Here is a 9,708-nt window from a genome sequence, read left to right as displayed (position 1 = left end):
TGGTTTCTGGCAGGATGGCACTCCTCCTTGACTGACAGTTCTGGTGACCAGAACTGTAGTATTAGGAGAACTATAAAGCTTAGCACAAGTTCTGCTGTAACACATTCAGCTATCTGTGGTTTGTTGTGAGTCTACACTATTGGTACCATATTTAGAAAAAGCAATAACATTGCATTTGAACAAGCACATAACTCCAGACAGTGAGAGCTGTGATTAGGAGACCTGCTCAGGGAGAAACCGATTCAATGGGCTAGTGATTTTGCGAGATTTATAACAGCAACTTGTCAGGAACTGACTGGTATGTTAGGAGTCAACTTTTCTCCCGGAATAAAACTATTGCACACTTTTGGCCATGGTCTAGGCAGGCACTAATTTCCGAGCTCCATGGAAACCAACTGTACTGTGCTATGAAAGATAAAAGTTGTCATTGCAGGAGAATGACAGCACATAAAAAAACTAATTTATTTTTCAAACTTGCTTATTTTAACACTGTCAAATTAAAGTAATTTAATAACTTGAGAATACCCCTTTAAATCTTAGCCATATTAGCCTAACTTCCCGTCGAGAAGTAACAGGATAAGCGTACTGCCTCTGCATATGTATAAGCATAGTATTGTCAATCTTGGAGATGCCTGCAAATTTGTCATATGAGAAAAGGAAAGCTGATGAAAGTAAAAGTTGCTATTACAATTTCTTGGCAGAGTTTCTTAGGGTGCTGTGTTATATAGACATCTGGATAAAAGCTCTCCCTCTTTCTCATTACTCTTCTCCACTGACATAGATGAATTTAGTCTGGTTATTTTGGCTGCGCCTCCCACATATCCCAGAATGGACAGAGTGACAGCACTAACCGAAATAGAACATGACACTGCTTCTGCAGTCAAGTCCTCATACACCCCCATAGTACAGCGCTGAGCACAGGTCCAGGCAACGCGTCAACACATTTTGTATCACAGTATATACAGTTGTTACATAAGCATTACCCTACCCAATACAATGTGTTTAGGAGAAATGCACCTAGTTTATATACACTGCTCAAAAAAATAAAGAGAACACTCAAATAACACATCCTAGATCTGAATGAATGAAATATTCTCATTGAATACTTTGTTCTGTACAAAGTTGAATGAGCTGACAACAAAATCACACAAAAATCATCAATGGAAATCAAATTTATTAACCAATGGAGGCCTGGATTTGGAGTCACCCCCAAAATTAAAGTGGAAAAACACACTACAAGCTGATCCAACTTTGATGTAATGTCCTTAAAACTAGTCAAACTGAGGCTCAGTATTGTGTGTGGCCTCCACGTGCCTGTATGACCTCCCTACAACGCCTGGGCATGCTCCTGATGAGGTTGCGGATGGTCTCCTGTGGGATCGCCTCCCAGGCCTGGACTAAAGCATCCGCCAACTCCTGGACAGTCTGTGGTGCAACGTGACGTTGGTGGATGGAGCGAGACATGATGTCCCTGATGTGCTCAATCGGATTCAGGTCAGGGGAACGGGCGGGCCAGTCCATAGCTTCAATGCCTTTATCTTGCAGGAGCTGCTGACACACTCCAGCCACATGAGGTCTGGCATTGTTCTGCATTAGGTGGAACCCAGGGCCAACAGCACCAGCATATGGTCTCACAAGGGGTCTGAGGACCTCATCTCGGTACCTAATGGAAGTCAGGCTACCTCTGGAGAGCACATGGAGGGCTGTGCAGCCCTCCAAAGAAATGCTATCCCACACCATTACTGACCCACTGCCAAAGCGGTCATGCTGAAGGATGTTGTAGGCAGCAGAACGCTCTCCAGACTCTATCACGTCTGTCACATGTGCTCAGTGTGAACCTGCTTTCATCTGTGAAGAGCACAGGGCACCAGTGGCAACTTTGCCAATCCTGGTGTTCTGTGGCAAATGCCAAGCGTCCTGCACGATGTTGGGCTGTGAGCACAACCCCCATCTGTGAACGTCGGGCCCTCATACCACCCTCATGGGGTCGGTTTCTAACCGTTTGTGCAGATACATGCACATTTGTGGCCTGCTGGAGGTCATTTTGCGGGGCTCCGGCAGTGCTCCTCCTGTTCCTCCTTGCATAAACGCGGAGGTAGAGGTCCTGTTGCTGGGTTGTTGCCTTCGGCCCCCTCCACGTTTCCTGGTGTACTGGCCTGTCTCCTGGTAGTGCCTCCAGCCTCTGGGCACTACGCTGACAGACACAGCAAACCTTCTTGCCACAGCTCGTATTGATGTGCCATCCTGGATGTGCTGCACTACCTGAGAAACTTCTGTGGGTTGTAGAGTCCGTCTCGTGCTACCACGAGTGTGAAAGCACAGCCAACACTCAAAAATGACCAGCCAGAAAGCATTGGTACTGAGATGTGGTCTGTGGTCCCCACCTGCAGAACCACTCCTTTATTGAGTGTGTCTTGATAATTGCCAATAATTTCCATCTATTGTCTATTCCATTTGCACAACAGCATGTGAAATTGATTGTCAATCAGTGTTGCTTCCTAAGTGGACAGTTTGATTTCACAGAAGTTTGATTTACTTGGAGTTATATTCTGTTGTTTAAGTGTTCCCTTTATTTTTTTGAGCAGTGTACTTAAAACACATGACAAGATATATTAAAATAAGAACAAAAAAAATAGAAAAGATTGTTCAATATTCTGATATATTGTAAACAGGGACTGTCGAAATTGTATGATATGATAGTTGCAATATAATCTTTGTGATGCATAATACAGAACCAATGTTATTCCAATACACTTGGATTTTAAAAACACAGAATAAACCATGTACATTTGTTTTGTATATGTAAGATGCCTTCTGAACTCTATTAACACAGTTTGAGGCAGTGTTATTAAGCTGATATCATTAGGTTTTGAACTGATAATGTTAAATCTAATATATATAATCGTCTTATCCTGTCTGTCTGTCTGTCTGTCCAGGAAATCCTGCGTTGCTGATTGGTCCGGCCGCGGCCAATCAGCGACGCGGGATTTCAGAAAAAGATGGCGGTCGTTAGCGGCTCATCTGCGGGATGGAGGTCAGCGGCGATGGAGCCGGGAGATGAGCGGCGCTAGCCGCTCATCTCCCCGCTGCTGGCAGCACAAGTACCCCGACGGGCGGCGCCGCTGACCTCCTTGCGGCTACCGTCGGGAGATCAGCGGCTTGGCCCGCTGATCTCCTGACGGCAAGTGTGAAGGGAGGGACGGCGCCCCTGCCCGGTCCTCAGTAATACGGTTCGCAGATTGGTCGCGGCTTGCGGCAGCGACCAATCAGCGAGATTTGCGCCAAGTTTAAACACCGCTCCGCACAGAGGTCAGCGGCGATGCAGCCAGGAGATGAGCGGCGCTAGCCGCTCATCTCCCGGCAGCTAGCAGCATAAGTACCCCGACCTGCGGCGCCGCTGACTCCCATGTGGCTACCGTCGGGAGATCAGCGGCTTTGGCCGCTGATCTCCCGACGGCAAGTGTGAAGGGAGGGACGGCGCCACAGTATTGGCGCCAAATTTAAACCCCGCTCTGCTGATTGGTCGCGGTCGCCGGCCGCGACCAATCAGCAGTATTGGCGCCAAATTTAAACACCGCTCTGCTGATTGGTCGCGGTCACCAGCCGCGACCAATCAGCGATTTAGGCGCCAAATTTAAACACCGCTCTGCTGATTGGTCGCGGTCGCCGGCCGCGACCAATCAGCAGTATTGGCGCCAAATTTAAACACCACTCTGCTGATTGGTAGCGGTCGCCGGCCGCGACCAATCAGCAGTATTGGCGCCAAATTTAAACACCACTCTGCTGATTGGTTGCGGTCGCCAGCCACGACCAATCATCAATTTTGGCGCCAAATTTAAACACCGCTCTGCTGATTGGTCGCGGTCGCCGGCCGCGACCAATCAGCAGTATTGGCGCCAAATTTAAACCCCGCTCTGCTGATTGGTCGCGGTAGCCGTCCGCGACCAATCACCGATTTTGGCGCCAAATTTAAACACCGCTCTGCTAATTGGTCGCGGTCGCCGGCCGCGACTAATCAGCATTATTGGCGCCAAATTTAAACACCGCTCTGCTGATTGGTCGCGGTCGCCGGCCGCGACCAATCAGCAGTATTGGCGCCAAATTTAAACCCCGCTCTGCTGATTGGTCGCGACCGCCGGCCGCGCAAAATCAGCGATTTTGGCGCAAAATTTAAACACCGCTCTGCTGATTGCGCCCGGTCGGCTGCATACATATTCTAAAATACCCGATGCGTTAGAATCGGGCCACCATCTAGTTATTTTATAATCACAAAGCATACCTGTTATTTCAGGTGACTGATCAGAATAGGCTATCATGTGTATATGAGGAATTATATTATTTCTAGCCAATATATGAATTTTATCCTACATTTTTCGACAACTTTCCCTTCTTCTAGCTCTAATATTTTGTTGTCTGTGAGCTAGTGGGTGGAGGCTACCTGTTATTATGTGTCCCATACACATAACACACAGACATTAGTCCTTTCCACTCTCCTTTTTCTGTATCAGAAGTGCATAACTCCAGTCCTCAAGGGCCACCAACAGTGCATGTTTTCAGGATTTCCTTAGTATTGTACAGGTGCTGATGTTATCACCTGCACAGGTGATGATTTGAACACCTTGTGCAATGCTAAGGAAATCCTGAAAACATGCACTGTTGGTGGCCCTTGAGGACTGGAGCTGTGTATCCCTGGTCTATATAGTATACACTGTGTTCCAAATTATTATGCAAATAATATTTTCTCAGATTTTCCCAAATTACCTATATGAATTGCTACACATAACACATCTGCATCTCTGGCTGCTATGGGCATAAAAGGGGACAAACTTATGGTGTGACACCCATGCTCCCCTGACCTCAACCCCATTGAGAACCTCTGGAGCATCATCAAAAGGAGTGTCTATGATGGCGGGAGGCAGTTCACATCTAAGCAACAGCTCTGGGAGGGTATTCTGTCCTCATGCAAAACAATTAAAGCAGAAACCATCCAAAACCTGACAAATTCAATGTATGAGAGAGTTCAGAAGCTCCTTTCGAACAAGGGGTCCTATGTGCAGATGTTACATCACCTAGAATAAAGTTTTGAGTTGAAAACTGTTTGATTTCAGTTTCTAATAACCTGCTAATGCTTATAATTTCAAAAATTACCATTTTTTTGTTCTTTATTAAAATGAAAAGGTTGAAAACTTCTGCTGTGCATAATAATTTGGAACATGCATTTTGAGTGCAGTTTGAGTTTTATATTTTTTTTAAAATATACTGTTATCATAGGCAGTTTGTACAAAAACCTTTCAATTGTACTCTAATAGTTATTTGACTGGAAAATTACAATGACTGCAATTCATATAGGTAATTTGGGAAAATCTGAGAAAATATTATTTGCATAATAATTTGGAACACAGTGTATATTCAGAAGCAGCAGAACTAATGATGACATTATACTGCTGTACTAAGAAGTGTAGTTGTGCAGAGTCAAATCTAGGTTTTCCTGCACACGGGGAAAACTTCAGGTTGGCGCCCCCTCCTATACACAATTTAAAGTAGCACTTCCATCAAAGCTTTTATCCTCTTAATATAATGCAATCATCATATTATATAGCACTGTGTATGTACAATTGCTAATTGTGCTTTTCTACCCAACTAATTCTTCTCTTTTCTCTCCTCTATCCTGAAGCAGGAAGTCTCTTATCCCTGCATGAATCACTCCCCTCTTCAACTCCTGACTCAGCTTCTCCCTTGTTCCCCCTGCCAGGGACTTTTGCAGTGACTCATGATGAGTCATGCAGAGAAAACTGACTCCTGGTATGTGTTCACGATGCGGATTTGAAGCAGAAATTTCCTGAGTGTTTTTGCCTCTCCCTGGCAGAAAAAAACGCATGCGGATTTTACATGCATTTTTGATGCGTTTTTTACATGTGTTTTTTTAAGCATTTTTGTACATCAATGAAGGCTTTTTGGAGCTAAATGAAGTTATTTGGTGGGACATTGCTTAAACCCTTGGATTACCATAGAACTGGGGTGAGTATATTGGTTCATTTAAATGATTAAACAATGTGTCTGCTGTAATTCAAATAAAGTGTTTGCTCTGTGTCTGTGTGCTTATTTAACTCTTTACTTTACTTTAATTAAGTTTGGTCATGAAAAGATCTGATTGACACCTTGTCATCACCAAACAAAAGAGCTGGGTGTCAGCTAGTCCCATTCGCCCAGTCTTCATTAGCATTTCTATTCATGTAATTTATGCGGCTGCTGTGAGCTGTTATTATTAGCCTGGGAAGGTGCCATTAGGCAAACATGGTCCCTGGCCATTAAATAACATCTCACAGCTGGTTCGTTAGCCACTACGTCGCCCGGATCAGCAATCAACAGCGCTTTGAATGCAGCATATTTTTGTTGCGTCCAAAACGCTGTGTTCTAATACCGCACTTTTGTTGTCGGTACATGTGAATCCACCGCATATAATGACACTTCAATAGGTCAAAATCTGCAGCAGAGACTAGCGTGTCCGCTACAGAAATTAACATGCTGCGAGTGAGTTTGGGTACGTGGCCACGATCAGGAGCCGCTGCAGGCTTGATGCTGCGAGTTTTTACAGCATCAAACCAGACGTTACAGCATAGAGGATGGGATATTTAGAAATCCCATGTCCACTATGCGTGCATCAGAGGCTGCAAATCACCCGTGAACACTGACATGCGGCGCGTCTTTCAGGACCGCAGCATGTCAAATTCTCTTGCGGAGTCGCTAGTCTCCGCAACAGAAATTTGACCACTAGAAAGTATTGAATGCGGTAAATTCACATGGTTCAGTGAACACATGTGGATTTACCTGCATTCAATAGAATGCAACATTTTGGACGCAGAAAAAATTTGCATCCAAAGCGCTGCTACGTCTGAATTATGGGCACAGAGCCTAAAATGAAAAAAAAATGGCATGGGCTCCCTCGTCATTTTTATAACCAGCAGAGGGAAAGCCAACTGTTCGGGGTTGATATTAGTATCCGGGGAAGGGGCCATTAGCCAACAATGTTCCCTGGCTATTAATATCAGCCCACATCTGTTTGTTTAGCCTTTACTGGCTAGATTACAGGGGGACCCCAGAAAAAAATTGACGTGGGGCCCCTTTAAAATCTAACCAGCAAAGGCTAAACTAGACAGCTGCGGGCTGATATTAATAGCCAGGGAAGGGGCCATGAATACTAGCCCCCTCCACGTCTATTAATATCACCCCTCAGTAGTCCCAGAAATGGCGCATCCATAAGATGTGCCAAATCTGGTGCTTAGTCTCACTCTTCTCACTGCCCTGTAGTGGTTGCAGTGGGGTAATGGGGTTGGGGTTTACGTCAGCCTTGTATTGGCGGCTGACGTGAAGCCCAGGCTAGTAATGGAGGGCGTCTATAAGACGGCCCCATTACTAACCGAGTAGTAAAGTGGTCGGCGCTTTTTCAAGAAAAGACATGGCCAGAATAAAGTATTTTAATGAAATAAAACACACACGGTTCTACAATTTTTTTTATTACCCTCCGTTCGCGAAGCCCTCGATCTCCTGATAAAAACGTAAAAAAAAACCCAACCATATTCTCAGAACGAGGCTCCATACACTGAAGACAGAGATAGGGATTGTTGTGGAACCTCCATGTGGACTGCGGCGGATCGGTGTGGGACCTCCATTTGGACTATGGCAGACTGGTGAGGGTTTTTTTTTAATAAAATGGTGAAAGAGGAAAATTGTTGGCCAGTTGGAGTTTTTTTTCAAATAAAGTTTTTTTTTCATGCGTTTTTTTCTCTTTTTACTTATTGGTTAGTTATGGGGGTGTCGGATAGACACCTCTCCATTACTATCCTATGGGCTTCATTCCAGTGGACATTACACAGCTGACATCAACCCCACAATCCCATTACCAGAATTGCCACCGCACCAAGGCAACCGGGAAGAGCTGAGGCTAAGTGCCAGAATTGGCGCATCTAATGGATGTGCCATTTCTGGGGCGGCTGAGTGTTGTTCTTATTAGGGTGGGAAGGGGCCAATATCCATGGACCTTGGCAGCCTATTAATATCAGCCCCCACGTGTCTGCTTGGCCTTAGCTGGTTATTAAAAATAGGGGGGACTCCATGTCATTTTGTTTTTAGGGTTCCCCCATTTTTAATAACCAGCTAAGGCAAAGCAGACAGCTGGGGGCTAATATTAATAGGCTGGGATGGTCAATGGATATTGGCCCCTTTCCAGTATAATAAGACCAGCTCACCGCTGTCTACTTTCCCTTGGCTGGTTATTAAAAATGGGGGGGACCCCAAGTCATTTTCTTCAAGTATTTTTTTATTTATTGACAAATATAGTAAACTACACACGCAAGGCACTGCTCCACTTGGTTCTCCACCTCCTGGTTCAAGATTATTATTATTTTATTTTTATTCTATATTATTTTAAATAATTTCCCTTTACACATTTGTTTGCATGCAATTGTCCTGCTCTAGCCCCCTTTTTCAGCCACCTAGCCCTGACTATGACCATTTTACAGCACCAAAGTTAGGATTCCCATTGACTTATATGGGGTTTGGCTTCGGGGTCAAGTTCTGGTAACCGAACAGAACTTTGGACTAAAGTTTGGCCGAACTTCCACGGGTCCTCTCATCCCTAGTAGGTATGGATGAAAAAATGGAAAGTTCATGAAGAAAAAAAATCTATGATATAACCGGGGATGCGTGTCTCTGTCTGAAGCCTTTAAAGACTGTGCAAGCGCGACACGCCTGCGCAGTCTGGCTCAATACAGAAGCACGGATCACGGTATGCGTAGACACTGAACGGATACCGGCACCATACTTACCTGACTGGGGGGGGAGCGTTGCCACGGCGCCTCTCTTCGCCCGAGACCGGGACAGGAGTGAAGGCGTCGGAATCGGCACATGCGCATAGCGCTATCCGGCGCCATTTTACTGAAAACACATTTGCAGTGTGTCTTCAGCAAAATGGCACCGAAAAGCAAGGTATGGGAACGCGTGTACTCCGGCACCGCACTCCTCCCCCGGCAGAACAGGACACAGCAGCCCTGGAGCACAGGGAAGAAAGGTGAGTATAAGTGTTTATTTTTTTGCATGTGTGCAGCGTGAAAGGGATGAGGGGTGCCATACATACCAGGAATGGGGGATGAGGGGTGCCATGCATACCAGGATTGGGGGGTGAGGGGTACCACACATACCTGGATTGGCGGGTGAGGGGACCATGCATACCAGGATTGGGGATGAGGGAACCATGCATACCAGGATTGGAGGGTGAGGGGTGCCATGCATACCAGGATTGGGGATGAGGGGTGCCATACATACCAGGATTGGGGATGAGGGGTGCCATGCATACCAGGATTGGGGATGAGGGGTGCTATGCATACGTTGATTGGGGATGAGGGGTGCCATGCATACACAGGATTGGGGATGAGGGGTGCCATGCATACCAGGATTGGGGATGAGGGGTGCAATGCATACCAGAATTGGGAATGAGGGGTGCCATGCATACCAGGATAGAGATGTGGGGGGGCCATGCATACCATGATTGGGGATGAGGGGTGCCATACATACCAAGATTGGGGATGAGGGGTGCTATGCATACCAGTATTGGGGATGAGGGGTACCATGTATACCAGGATGAGGGATATTGTGCCATGCATACCAGGATATGGATGAGGGGTACCATCCATACCAGGATGAGGGATACCA

This window comes from Phyllobates terribilis, unplaced genomic scaffold (genome assembly GCF_046119375.1).
Source record: "Phyllobates terribilis strain yellow unplaced genomic scaffold, ASM4611937v1 Scaffold_2__4_contigs__length_985480577, whole genome shotgun sequence".
NCBI classification, from domain to species: Eukaryota; Metazoa; Chordata; class Amphibia; order Anura; family Dendrobatidae; genus Phyllobates; species Phyllobates terribilis.
The sequence above is the reverse complement of the archived record's forward strand: the minus strand, read 5'-3'. Positions refer to the sequence as shown.